Genomic DNA, 15908 nt, shown 5'->3' on the forward strand with positions numbered 1-15908 from the left:
TTCTGTAAATCATACATTTCTTTCATCTTTTCATGACTTTGAATAAGTGTTCAAAAAGCAGCAGAGACAATATGAAACATTCATTTCAGCCATTCAGATTCTGAGATGAAGTCTAAAGTGGATTGAAATAGATGAGCTAGACCGTATTTAGCTGCTTTTAGTTGTTTGCATAAGCGTCCTGTTTATTTCTCTCAAAGTAACCCAGCGGAGAGCGTTTACAGCCCACCGTCTGATGGGTTCATTACGGACGAGGCAGCTTGGAAATTGCCCGTCATTAAAATTCACAACTTTGTAACTTACGAGGATGAAACAGAATCGCAGGCTTTTGATATTTTGCTGGTGCTGGAGACGGCGCGAGGATGAGAGACTACTTGGTGAGAGAAGATAAATAAATCAGGTTCGAGTAAATAAAAAATGACGCCGTTTCTCGCACAAAATATAACTGTGCTGGAACTGCAAAGCGTTAGGTGTAGAAGTGGCTTGCGTTCATTGAAACCCAATAGATTATCGCTGAGATCTGCGGCACGGTTGCTGTTTATGTTTTGATGCTTGATGGAGCGCTTTCCTAAAGACCAAATGTTTTCCGAACAGATTTGGGTAAAATAAATACAGGCGTTCGGGTCAATTTTACCCAAACAGTTTCCCATCCGTCCAGAGTACATTAGACTGAACTTTTATAGCGATGTCGTTGGTTTTCAGCCTAATGAGGCGAGTAAGAAACCTGCCCTGTTGTTTGATGAATTTGGGACAAGTCTCAGCGTGATCTGAGTGCCAAGACAAAAAGGTTAATGAGAGGTTAACAAGAAAAAGAACAGAGTAAATGGGAGAACCTTAATTCATTATGCAAATGTGATTTTAGGAAAAAACATCCCACTGAGGCAGATATGCTAATGAGCTGATGAATATCTTGTGGGTTGGAACCACGTTCACTTTTGATATGAGACCAGAAGAAACTGTAATGAAGTGTTAAAACTGTGCTGGACGTGTTTGCTTGACTTTGTGCTTTGTAAAAAGTTTGGATGACCTCTTAGCATCATAAAGGTATCAAAATCAAGAAATAGGAATAATTAATTGGATAAAAATGAAGATGCTGTCACCAATTACTCACCTTTGTTGTTCCAAACCAGGGTTATTATAATTACAATCATTATTTTGTTACTTGAAATAAAATAAATGTTTACTGAATAAACTTTTTTTTTTTAGTTTTTTTTTAATATATATATTATACTATTAAAACTTTTTTATTTCAGTAGTTGTCAAGTCATCATTTATCATTAACTTGATGTACTAAAATAACTAAAACTAAAACTGAAATAAAAATTGACAAATAAAATAAAACAACTACTAACAAATTACTAAAATGCAACAAAATTGCTCAAACTTTAACTAAAATTAAAATGGAAAATATAATAATATCCTCAATGATACTAAAATAAAACTGTTTCAAACTTTCTTTCTTCACAAAAATATTTGTGAAACCTCAACATTCTTCAAAATACCTTCAGCAGAAAGAAATGCAATACAGAACCAACATGAGATTGAGAAATGATGACAGAATTTCATTTTTCAGACTTGCTGCACTTCTAGTGCACACTGGGTTTGTAATAGTAATCATGTAGCTGTGCTTGTAGTCAGTTTTTGCTTCATGTTTCACCATCTTGAAAGTCTTAGAAGACCAAAGTAGTGTCTTGCTCGTCTGAAGTTCAGAGAGCAGTCCGCCATGAAACACTCGCAGAAGTGCAGGAATGCTGAACTTTTGTTGTGTGTTGCACTTTTATAACAGATGTTTCATGCTTCTCCTGTGTGTTTCTCAGGCACTGTGCTGAAAGATACTTACTTTTACTTTTTGCATAGTTAGTAGGGCTTCATCATGTCCAAGATGCAGAAAACGCAAACACAGTAGAATTAATTTTTTAAAGTTGTGCAGCACTTTGTTTGCCAAAATTTAAAAGAAAACCAAAAGATACATTTTCATTTGATTACATTTTAAAAGATTAAACTGTAAGTATTTGTATGCTTTCATTTCATTACCACTGATTATAAATTTGTATTAAATCAGTAATCCAGAAAAATTCTAACAAACAACACAGAATTTCCTTGCCTTGAAAAATAAATAAATATATAAAGTTTTATGAATTCAATTGATTAAACATGTTTTTAAATTATTACATTTTAATGAAACCATTAAATTATTAAAATATTAAAATAAAACAAACATATGGGGAAAAATCTGAATCTGGTTAAAAAAAAGAAATAATAAACTATAAATAAATAGTTGTTAGATTGTTTGTATCTTGATTTTAATTAATTGCACATGCTTTTTGATTACCAAACTTGAATTTAAACAGTAAATTGTTTAAAAAAAAAAAAAAAAAAAAAACATTTATAAAAAAAAAAAAAAAAAAAAAAAAAAAAATTCATAGGGCTCTAAAAATAACATTTTTTATGAACTTTAAATAAATAAAAAAACAATTGTTGTGTAGACATGCTTTCTGATGACCCATCCAAAAAAAAAAAAAAAAAAAACTGAACTTGGGAAAAAAATAAAACAGATTTTATAAAAGGTGCTAAATTAAAAAGGAGCAAACCACAGGTCTGAAAAAAATGCTTTGAATTCTGTCGGCGTGCAGAAAAAGTGCAATAGCAATTCATTAGATACGTGCACAGGTGTTTTTATTTCAACAAATGAATGCGATGTTCCTTTGTGTTGAGTTCATCTGAACGAGAGCACTGGGAGCTGAACCCAGATGGTTGTGGTCCGATGTGATTTTTGATTAGGAGGGCTTGCCAGCGTCGGTATCAGGGGAAGTCAATCTGGTTTGACCTGGATTACTTCTGCCAGGAAGCACATCTCATGAAAGATGCAACGTCTCTGCTTTCCTCTGCCACTCAACCTTCCCGCTCTTCCCCACTTTTGGAGTTCCAGAGCCTTTGAAGGTCCTTGTTTTTAGCGTGTCCTTCGAACGTGGATCCTTTCAGAACTGCTTTTCCCTGCTGTCTGGCTTTTAGACCCCCATAGAAACTTCAAGTCATGTCAGAATGATTGCATTTAAGAGATGAGTGCACTTGAATGTAGCGGTTTCCGTTGGGGAAACCTTTTCTTCAGTGCTGGTGTCTGATGTCCTAAAAACATGAATACATTGAAAATCCTGTTTGTTGAATGTTTGATTTAATTTGTGTTCTCAGCTTTTGATGGTGGAGCATGTGTTGATTGTCATGCATATTTTATGCATCATATTCAGATTTGTTTCTTCCAGAATGTTCACTTTTAGTAGCATAGAGCGGCTGCAGGAGCTCTGATGACGACACAGCTGTTTCACGATTGGCCAGATTTACTGCATGACAACGATCACGTGTGATTCGGGTTTATTCTATCATCCTCAATTCCAATAATGCTCACAAATTTGTGTTTTACATTCTGGCAGAAACAAATATGTATATGATGCATCAACAGCCAACCCATGCTCTACAGTCAAATGCTGAGAAAAGCTTTTTACTGTAGTCGCAATGTTATATTTAGTCACGTTTATCAAAATAAAAAACACTGATAAAAGCATATATACTCCCACTTTAGTGGTATTTAAATAGTACTGTGTATGTTTATGTTGAACTTTATTCTTGAACAGATGGCGTTATATTAAGCAGCATAAAAAGTTTATGTTGCTCATGAAAACATTTGTGAAATGTCTGTATTTTTGACAAATATTGCATTTTATTTACTTCATCTGTGATGGTATGCAAACACTTCTTTCTGGTCCTCGAATCTGATTAGCTGATAAAAGTGTCGATATTAGACTCCAACAGCCGTTTCACCGTTAGTATCACTCTGCTTGCCAAAGTTTTTTAATTTAAAAAATAATACAGTTTTGTGTCATGGAATGCAGTTTTAATATCATTTCAGGTGAGAATGTACTTGCATGGACTTCAGTTATGGTGTTTTTGTGAATTTAGTATTTATTATTGGTAAATGTTCAATCATTCATTCATCTACTTTTTTGTTTAAAAAATATCTTCAAATGTATTAAAAGCCATTCCCTTAAACATGCAGGTGACAGACTTAGCTAAGACTACATTACCCATCATGCACTGCGGCTGCATGAGTGAAGCTCACACCTAATGCAAATCGTTTGCTTTTCTTTTTTTGTCTTTGTTGAAAAGTGAAAAATTGAAATCAACTAAAGTGTTTGTTTTATCACCACTCAAGCTACTTAAATGCGTCCTGTCGTAAGTAATATTTTCGCAGGCCGTGTTGTGTTTGTAGTCATTGGCTGTAATTGTGCACTCAAGTCGACTCATAAAACTCACTCTCGCTCTGATGTCCAGCGTGAGCAGATGTCTGTAATTTCCAAGATTTTCCAATTTCCAAGCAGCAGGTCTCGACTAATGTTGTTCAAGGGAAAAGGAGGAATTGAATAGAGCCTTTCAGAGCGCCCCGTGTTAAACTGCACCAGCACGAGTGGAGGACCGCATGAATGATGTGTGCCTTCAATCATCTATCAAACGCTGGAAGTTCACTCATATTTCTCATATTCATCAGCAAGGTCAGGAGTAGCTGTGTGATTGACAGTGATGTAATGGCTGAATGGAGCAGGATGTGTGTCAGGTCTCTGGCCTCTGCCTCGTCTGAATAAAAGTGTGTTGCAGCCAGGTATTTATTCAGTCTGCATTGTTGGTGTTGTTTTTTTGTTTGTTTTTTTTTTGGAAAAGCTACTTTACTTCCCGAACAGCAGAAAGCCATATTGCTAATGACGCTGCGGCCCTGATGTGGCTCCCGTGACAGATTGTGTCGCAGAAAGTGCATTTGGAATATTAATATTGTGTGATTCGCCTTTGTTTTGCTACTTAAACTAGAAATGAGTGTACCTGGAAACATGCTAGTGACTGACCGCATCATCAACACAGCAAATATAGGCGCTTCCATACAGTGTGAACGTCTAGTGTTGCATGCCAGCTGCATCATTCATCTATCCGGTCTTCATAATATATTTATGCAGGCAGTTTAAGCATGGAAACAGAGGCATTAATATGAAAAATATGGATTCATATAGGAAATGTTTCAGCAGATGTGTATGTTAGTAGGGATTTCTTGCACATGAACAAGCCGGTTAATGAAAAAATATTGCCTAAACTGTGTACTCGACATGAAATAATTATGAAATGCAAGTGCAAATATTTATAATTATTTAAAATAGGAAACTCTTTCCATTTTGCTGTAATGTAGGGTAAAATAGGATTTTGAATGATTCGTGGCAAGATTTTAAATATTAGGAAATTTGTAGATAATGTAAAGTAGGAAGGGAGGGTTTAGTGATGTCATTAATAGAGGCGGAGCAAGTTATTTAATTGATTTTTCACACATCATTGTCAGTTTAGTATTTATGCACAATAGTAGTACTTATTAATATTTTGAGTTAGTTTTTATTTTTATCTTGTGGGGTTTCATTTTTTTACATTTTAAGTTTTAGTCATTTTTGTAATTTGTATAAATACATTTTGTTTATATATATATATATATATTTATATATATATATATATGTATATAAAGTAAATTATTTAACTCTATTCACACATCATTGTTATTTCAGTATTCTTCATATGCTACAATAATATTTATTTATACTTAAACTAACTTTTCTTTTTTCGTCTTTTAGTTTTTAATATTAAGTTTTAGCCATTTTAAAATGTAGTTTTCTCATTTATATTATGTTTGTATCTTTTTTTTTGTTGTTGTTGTTGTTAATTTTAATATTAATTTAGTTTTTGTTTTGTTTTAGTCATTTTAGTACTTATTTCAGTTAGTTCTAATTTTTTTTTTATTTTCATCAAATATGTATTTATTTATTTAAGCTTAATTTATTTTTTTTAATTATTTGACTGAAATTGTATTAGTTTGTTTCAGTTAACAATATTGACATGATCACAAATAGCATTTTATATAAATTTAATGCTATTTTCCCATCATGTGTTAAACTCTTTAGACAGTTGCTGAAACAAAAGCACTTAAGAAATTAGTCAAAATATTTATTGAACAGTTTGAGATTCTTAAACTGTGTCTATATATTTCTGTGACAGTTGTTTAAAGATAATTTCCTCCAAATGACATCACATTTGTTTTAACGGCCTCGTGGTGCTAATGTGTGAAGGGTGGGGATACGGTAAAAAGAAGGAAAGCTGCTGCAAGGGTGAACAGCAGATGTGTTACAATTACCAGAAAAGAATCTGTTGTTGTTTTACTGCGGTTTAATACAGTTGATAAGAGGGTGATTTTATGATGAGTTTAAAAATGGCCACAAGTGGAAAGCATTCACTATCAACTGATAGACTGAGAAACTGTCTGTTTGACCTCGATTTGACAGTAAATGACAGTTTAAGTGTCTTTTAGTTTGGATACATACTGTATGTATTAATACACATAATATGGAATCAGGGAAGAGAATGTTTTAGAAGGCGTGTTTGATTATAGGTATTTTGTACACATGAACAACACAGTTAATGAGAAAGTTTTGCCTAGAGATGTGGATTCTGGACTCTGGACATGGAATAATTATGCAAACTACTAATAATTAAAGGAAATTACTTTCTAATTACTCTAAACATGAAACATGTCATATTTCCTTGTGTTTGTCATGTTTTTAGAGTGATTTTCAGTGACTTGTAATGTGATTTTAATGGATATGGCTAGAAAATAAAATTGTGTAATTAAAGTTGTTATTAATTTTTTTTAGTAATTTTAAGTTTTAGTAAGACTGTAATTTGCTTGTCAGTTTTTGTAATTGTATCAATTTTTAAATAATTATTTTTTACTTTTTTATTTAAGATTACATAAAATACACCTAAAGTAATAATATTATAACAACTTATCTCACATTTCGCGAGCGAGACGTGGGAGCTTGTTTCTGATGAGACACTTGTGCTTTTGTCAGTTTTATTGTTTTATGATTTATTTAGATTGTTTAAAAACACTTTTAATATTCTTATTAAAAATATATATATTTAATATTATGGTATTTTTATATTAGTTTTAGTTTCAGTATTTTTATTTTTTCTATTATGTTAAACGTTTTTTTTATATTTTTATACATATTTTGAATATTACTGTATTTTTATTTTAGCTTGACTAATTTTACTACATTTAGTATTTTTCTTCTAATTTTTAAGCTTTATTTTTTTTATTCACGTTTAAGCTTTTTTTTGTTTGTTTGTTTTTTTAAACGTTTAAGACAGTTACAGTGTCAATAGGTTGTTTTTATGTAGATTTTAAGGATTGGCCACAAGTGGAAAGCTGTCCGTTGAACCTCCGTTCACACCCGTTAGAGTAAACGGCGCATCAACACAGAACCTCTGGAGCAGAATAAACAGAATCACAGCACACACAGAACACAAAGCGCATCGGTGTGCTGTGATACTCGACCGAGGCGAGGCCGTGTGAATGAATAGAGCGGGGACTCTAGGGGGCCGTGGAGTGGGCGAGCGGGAGGCTCTCAGGTGGCTTCAGCTCCACTCCCTCCAGCACCGCTCCGCTGCTCCCCTCTCATTCTGTCTCTCCTCTTGTTTTCTGTCTTCATTAACAAGCTGTCTGCTGAATATAGGTTGGCTTGTTGTTTTCTAGCAGCTGATATGGTTAATAGTAAATATTTAAGCTTGTTACATACTTTCTATTTAATAGATGTATAACTGAGCTCGGATGAACGGATGAGACTTTGAAAATTTGGCACGTTCTGCCCATGAAAAATGTTTTTTGTGCCATCTGTTTTGAACAATTTTGTATTTTCAAGAATTGTATTAGTAGCCTACAATTTTCAACTTTAAAGAAATTAATAAAATAAGATCAAATCAGTGAATTGTAATTACACGTTTTAAGTTAATTTTTTCAGGGCAACGGGTTTCCTTCAAATTTAACTAGTAGATACTTAGTTATCTTAATTTAAATTAAGGAGATCACACTTTTAAGTAATTGAAATTTAATCAATTTAAGTCCAACTTAAAAGAAAAAGTGAACACAACACATTTTCAAACTGTTATTTATCAGTGTAACTCATTTCTTTCTTTTAACTTATTTCTTTCATTATGCATTAAGTTTATTTAATTAATAGTTTTAAGGCAACGGGTTTCCTCAATTTTTTTTCTTTTTTTTTTTCTTAAAGGGGTCATATGATGCGATTTCAAATTTTCCTTTCTCTTTGGAGTGTTACAAGCTCTTGGTGAATAAAGAAGATCTGTAAAGTTGCAAAGACTTAAGTCTCAAATCCAAAGAGATATTCTTTATGTTCACTCAAGCCAATTAGATCACACCTCGCTTTTCAGAGTGATAAGCCTTGTAAAAAATTCGAGGTGTTTCAGAAGGCGGGGCATAGAGGAGTAACAATAATGTACAGTATTTGGAAAATAATGTGTGTTTTAAACCTTAAACCGCATAAACACATTTTATTACACCAAATACACCAAATAATGTTCTTTTAAGCAGCATCATATGACCCCTTTAACTAAAGTCAGCTGATGGTAGTGAGATGCTGGGATTGTGCTTTGGGAACCAGCACTGCTGTTCTCTTAAGGTCAGTGGAATCAGTGAGTGTAAGCTCAGCTGAAAAAAAGAAAAAAGAAACACTCACAGCACTTCCATTCAGACTCCAACACAAAAGCAACCGAACACTATTCAGGGAGGAAAAGCTGAAGGTTGATGAGTTTAGTACATGTGCCACTACACTCTTTGTCACATATAACTATCACTCAAACTATATATAAATTGGAGCAAAAAAAGAGTTAAAGTATTTATTATAATTATTTATTTGTGGTTGTCAATGACGGTTGTCAAGTTTTCAATGGTTTTCATTATAGATAAAATTTTGAACAGGGTTTAAAATAAATGAATAAATAAGTAAGCAATCATATTGACAAGTAAATGAGAGTTAAATATATATATATATAGATATATATATATATATATATATATATATATATATATATATATATATATATATATATATATAATTCAAAGTATATATATTAATTCAAAGTCAAATCATAGAATAATTTTTTCAGTGGTTTTCATTGTAGATCAAATTCTATATAGGTTCTAAATAAATAAATAAATATGTTTGATATATATATGTATATATATACAAAAGAGGCAAGACTTATATTGTTAAATAAATAGCAAGACATATATTGTTTTTATTATTTTATAGTACTTTATTTTACTATACAATGGCTATACAATCCACTATAAAATGTATTAATTAAAATTTTATAATTATTTTAATAGTTAATAATATTATTAATATATTATTAATAATTGTTGCTCTTATTATTGTTAAATCATTTAATTATATTATTTACTAAGTATTTAGTATTAATAATAATAGTATTTAATAAAAAATATGTAGTTGTTGCTGTTGTTATTAAATAATTATGTGTATACTGTATCCCATACTGTGTATATATATATATATATATATATATAATATATAGATATAGATATATATATATATATATATATATATATATATATATATATTATTTATATATAATATTTAATACATTTATCACTGTATGTATTGTGTATGCATACTAAAATGTATACTAAAATAATATATATATATATATATATATATATATATATATATATATATATATATATATATATATATATATATATATATATTATACTGTATATATAATCATCTATATATCTATCTATCTATCTATCTATCTATCTATCTATCTATCTATCTATCTATCTATCTATCTATCTATCTATCTATCTATATAATTGCATTTTAAACTCAAAATGTTAACATGAATCTGGATGTCATCACAGCCTTAGAATTAAATGGGTCATAAATGATTTCCCTCTCGGCTATAGAGCATGATTTCTGGAAGGGTTATGCTGTTTGTGTTTTGTTCGTTTGGCACAGTTACTCCTGCGTATCTAAATGTTCACAGTTGTGGAGTTTCTTTCCGGTTTGTTCTGCGTTTCACACTGATTGCATTTCTGGCACGTTATTTAATGGAGAACATATGAATAAATTCATCATCAACAAAGAAGTTTTTGGGATTATAGTTGCAGTGCTGGAAACGTTTACATTGCTCCCATCAAATTGCTGGACGCGTTGCTTTTAGATGACATTTGTGAACGGTTAAGCATGTGTAAAAAAAAAAAAAAAAAAAAAAAAAACTTGAGTGCGTTATATTTGCATATTAAAAATGAAAGGTTTGCATGCATGTTTCTCTTTGTTTAAGAGAGGAAACTGAATTGGTACGTAGAGTAAGACACAGTTCACTTCCTCCATCCCCACCCACGACTGCCTCTTTATTCTGCTCTTTTTCTTCCCGGTGGTTGTGTTATTGATCATTGTTCTCTGAGGTCCGAGAGATTTAACTTGCATTGATTTTACATCAGCCTCCAACTTTGTCTTTGCTGCATTATCTGAGCCTCTTCTGGCGCTAATGCTCGTTTTATGGCGTTTGTTTAGGCCGACACAGACACGTGTTTTTGCATTTCTGTCCCTGAAGAGGCTGGAGAGAATCAGCTGGGGCAAAAAGGACATCAGGTTTACTGTCGAACCATACACAGAGACGACTGTATCACTACAGAAGCACAGCAAAACACTTCTGTTTGCTAGGCTATTTTATTTTTGTTTCTAGTCATTTACCACTTTTTAAGACGTGTTTAAAGTGAATATGACAAGGGAAAATAGACTAGAATTAGTATTGGAGTAGTATTTATTTTATTTACATTTTTTTGTATTTATGAATAATCATAATTAATTTCAAATGTAATACATTTTCAAATATAAAATGTATTAAATAAAATAAATCATTTATAATATAAATAATGTTTATACTGTTAATAATTAAGCATTGTACTTTATTAATAATTAATCATAAAATATGTTTTTGTTAGTTTTCTTTTCTCTTATTATTCATAGTTATTTTGTATTAATAATACTTATAATAATTATTTGGTGTTAGTAATCAATAAAAAAGTGTTACTGTTCTTCTTTTTTCATATTATTTAGTATTAATAATAATTAATAAAAATTGCGGTGTTTTTGTTGCTGTTGTTAAATTAATTATATTAATAATTGAATTTAATAATCATTATTTAATTAAATTAATTTAACTATTAATAATAGTTAATTTTAATATATTTAATAATTGTTAATAATTGTAAACATTAGTAATATTGACAATTATAAAAGTTGTTGTGGTTGTTGTTGCAGTTATTAAATATTAATAATGTAATTTAATATTCATAATCATTATAATAATAGTTTAGTATTGGTTCTTTAGTATTATTTTTGTTATTATTATTATTATTATGCCAAGTTTAGCTAATCCAACTGCAAAAATCTTGTTTTGCACATTAAATACTAAGATTTTCTTGTGCAAACATCACTTTGCAGCATTCAATATTTTTTTTTTTAAATGTTAATTGTAATTTGTAGTCCTTCCAAAGCAGGTCACAAAGTGCACTGTGGCCCAATGTGTCTCCAAAACATGCATTTTGTACGTTTAGAATGGACAAATGTAAATTTGACTTTAATTGAATAATGGTTAATTAAAAGCGATCACATGGACCATTCCTTTAGACTCCTGAGCTAAATTCTAATTGGAAAGATATTGATTGAGGCCTTTAACCAGGCACTGAGATGCATTTGTCGTTATTGGCTTCCTTGGCCTCATCTGAGCACGTTTGTCTTTACTCTCGGCCCGATATGCATTCTGTCCGTGTCCAGAAAGTAATCAGCAGGAGCTCCCAGATTACGCCTGCCAATCTTTGGGCTTCCTGCGCCGCTGTGCTGAGACGGAGGGAAGCAGGGATGCATGGGAGGAGACGGGTCATCACTCTTGTCTTCCTCTCCCTAATGGGGTCTGACATGGGTCCGGAGGGACGGAGGAATCAGGCCAGCGCTCGTAATGACCAGCACAGCTGCGCAACAGTCACGCATGCTGCATCAGAGCACCAAATGCAGAGATTGGCTTGAATTTGTGTGATCTTAATTGTTAGACATCAAGCCAAACATGTTGTTAAAGTGGCTCTGGTTTTGCTTTAGACATCAAGCGGCATCTCAACGCGGAGCCAAAATTATATGTTTAACAACTTTCAGCATTTTTATAATAAGAGCACATCACAAAAAACCTGTCCATCTTGGCATCTGTCTGATTTAACTGAGTGACAGATTCATTTGCTCAGATATCGCCACGTTTGATTGGACAAACAGCCCTTGACATCAACTGGAGATGTGAGATGAGTCTTCTGCTCCCTTTGTAAAATATTACATTAATTGTTGCATACATATATATGCATTCAATATATTGTTACATAGTATTGTATAATATTTACTATTGTAGCATTATCTACTAATATTTTATTATTTATATTATTATTTATACTGTAAGTATGTGTGGGAGGGGGTATACATTTATAATTGATTTATTTATATATATATATATATATATAATATATATATATATATATATTATATATATTATATATTATTTAGAACCCTATATATAATATTATATTGTAATTTTTCTTTGATCAGATTTTATATATATATATATATATATATTATATATATATATATATATAATATATATAAACACACACATTGTTTTATTAAAATTATAAGTATATTTGTGAATTATGTATAATCTGGATTTGTAGTTACATATGATCTAATAAAAAAAAAAACGTAATTTATATTGAATAATTTTCACACACTGTTTTGTGTATATATATGTGTGTGTGTGTGTAAATATATAATAATATATTAAAATGTTATTTATGTTTTATATTAATTATATTTAAAAAGATTAAGAATTTTTTTAGATATTACAAAAATGTAGTAATTATATATAAATAGTTTCTTAATGTTTATAAAATGTATATTTATACAAGTTGAGTTGCAGAATTTCTTACACACACACACACACAATTATTTATTATGTTATTTATTAATATATTATTTATTTTTAAAGGTGTTTACATCAATGTTAATTTGCATGAACAATTGTTAAATCTTAACTTTCAATGATCGTTGAGTTGTAGAATTCATTGTTTGCAAACATAAACGACAAAGAAGGCATATTAGAAGTCGACATAAGCATGTGAGGTCGTTGTTTGTCAGATCCAGTAGTCGGTTTACAAAAAGACATCCTATATCTGCTTTTGTTCTTCTGTTGTGAAGATCTGTCAGAATCAGAGGTGGTGTAGATCACACACTCTGTCCGTTCTGTTCATCTTTGTTTACTCTGCGTCTTCTCAAAGCTGCGCTGGACTTTGAAGAGCCCCAGCACGGGCAGGATTTGTGCCTCGACTGCCATCGGATGCAAGCGCCTCTCATTGAGCCGCTTCTGAAGATGCACGACGATCGATGTCTTGAGTCGGACCAGAGGGCTGCCAAATATCCCACGTGTGTCTCTGATCAGCCCTTTAAAATGACCGTCTGGGGACATCAGAGCAGAGAATCGATATCTGCTTAATTTTAATCCACACAGATTTATTTGACAAAGGCTCAACCATGATTTGTGGCTCCTTGAGGGAGACATGTCAATGGCTTTCACTGACCCTATACGCTCCTTTTGTAACTCCTTTTGCTCTTTGAATATGTATAGTCCCTTCCGTACTGCGTTATTAATGGATTCTGTTTTGCCTAGCAAATTCAAACATAAATATTCCCAAGCAGTCTAATGCCAAGAAATGTGAGCAGGTCTTGTCTTGAATGATTCTTCAGCGTTAAAAAAGTATGTGCAACGTCCAAACAAAATGGTTGGAAATATTTAGAGCTCTTTTGTTGAGAGCAGGATCCTGCTGAGGGACACTTGTAGTTTTTGGCTGGTGAAGCTCCTCTGGCAGGAACGCTGGGAAACTATGCATGAGCACTTTGATATATACAGTACGTGACAGCATCCGTTATGTTCATACATTTGAATGCGATTTCAAAACCCAGATGGATACGCTGAATGTATGTTGAAAATATCCTTTTTGTTGAAAAATAGTTTCAACTCGCAACTAACCAGTTGCATGATGTTTTCTTTAAGCCATGTTGGAATGTGATTATTAATTGTTCTTTGCAAGCCAACAATGTCTTCAATTCAATTGGGAAACATTTGGGCCCTAACTTTAAGATTTAGGGCATGTATGCGTTCAGTTATTTCAAATGAATAGTTACTCCAGAACCAAAATGCTGAATATTTACTCACCCATAGGCCATTCGAGATCTAGATGAGTTTGATTCTTCGTGGGAACAGATTTGGGGAAATGTACCAATTAGCATTCCATCACTTGCTCACCAATGGAATGAATGGGTGCCATCAGAATGAGAGTCCAAACAGCTGATAAAAACATCACAATAATCCACAAGTAATCCACACCACTCCAGTTCATCAGTTAATGTCTTTTGAAGTGAAAAGCTGTGTGATTGTAAGAAACAAATCCACCATCAAGATGTTTTTAACTTCCAACCATTGCTTCCAACTAAAATGTAAGTCCTCTAGCCTTAATAACGCTTCCTTCAGTGAAAAAGCCCATCTCTTGTTGTCTCTCACATCAAAATTTGTTTAGTACTATTCAAGATTGTATTCTCTTGTAAATTGTGCTTAAGCTGTGCATATGTCTCTCTTGATTCAGACAAAATGACTTTTTTTTTGTTTGTTTGTTTGTTTTTTACTAGAGAAAGTGTAATAGAAAGAGGACTCAAATTTTAGCCTGAAGCAACAGTTTTAATGTTATGTCTTAATGATGTTGATTTTGTTTCTTACAAAGACAGCTTTTTAACTTCACAAGACATTAACTGATGGACTGGAGTGCTGTTGATTACTTGTGGATTATTGTGATGTTTTTATCAGCTGTTTGGACTCTCATTCTGACGGCACCCATTCACTGCAGAGCATCTGTTGGTGAGCAAGTAATGGAATGCTACATTTCTACAAATCTGATGAAGAAACAAACTCATCTACATCTCAGATGGCTTGGAAAAAGGCCAATTTTTTTGCACTAAATGATGATCAAATTATGCACATCAGGTGTGGAAAAATCATGGGAAAACCAGTTTGGTTATCCAATCATATTGCCTCATAAACCAAATAAATGCTTATTTTGTGATTAGATTTTCTGCTATTTTTCATTAGCAGTTTGTTTTTGAAAACGAGATCATTTCATCACGACTCAAAAGTAGGAACTTCCCAGGAACACTTGATAGTGATGTTGAGTTGTTTTTGATCTGGCTATCCTCATTCCTCATCACAATGAAAACACATGCTTCGAATAAACCCATCTGATCAGTTCACATCTGGTGGAACGACTTACATCTTTCTCTCTTTTCTCTTGCAGTGACACCGGGAAATACCAACAATCACCGATACCATCACCCACAAAGCAAAGGCTTTGATCAGATGAATTCTGGCACAAGAGGAACACAATCCGTCCCGCTGGTTCTGGTCTCGATATGTGCGTTTGCTCTGTTGTCAGGGTAACGGCAGCCAACTGGGTCTGAACCCCAGCCTCAAGACTCACACTCACACTTATAAATAAAAAAAAAAGAAAAAGCTCCAAAAATTAAAAGTGTCAAATGTCAAATTCCAGCGAGGAGATGTTCTCGAATGGAAACGGATCGTAAAAATTGATGCATTGAGAACTGAGGATGAACTGAGAGTGAAAAAAAAGAAACAGAACTGTCCTTTCAAAAACCTTTTTAATCACAAAGTGTTTCTATCATAAACATAACAGGCTACTAAATATTCTGCCAACACTTTACTGCCTTGAATAATGTCTTTTCTACAGGGTTCAGAGAAAAAAAATCTAATTTAATTCTTTAATGATGTATCTTCAAAAAATTGTTGTGAGCTGAAATGAGCACTGCACGTATCAGCGTTTTTCTTTTTTTCTTTTTTTTTTATAGAAA

At 32.2% G+C, this 15908-nt stretch overlaps 1 pseudogene; it reads left to right on the forward strand.

Moving 5' to 3' along the window:
* The window catches only part of LOC122135763, a 206146-nt pseudogene extending 190635 nt beyond the window's left edge, over positions 1-15511 (forward strand).
* Positions 15512-15908: the final 397 nt, after the last annotated feature.

This window comes from Cyprinus carpio, chromosome B1 (assembly GCF_018340385.1).
Source record: "Cyprinus carpio isolate SPL01 chromosome B1, ASM1834038v1, whole genome shotgun sequence".
Lineage (NCBI taxonomy): Eukaryota > Metazoa > Chordata > Actinopteri > Cypriniformes > Cyprinidae > Cyprinus > Cyprinus carpio.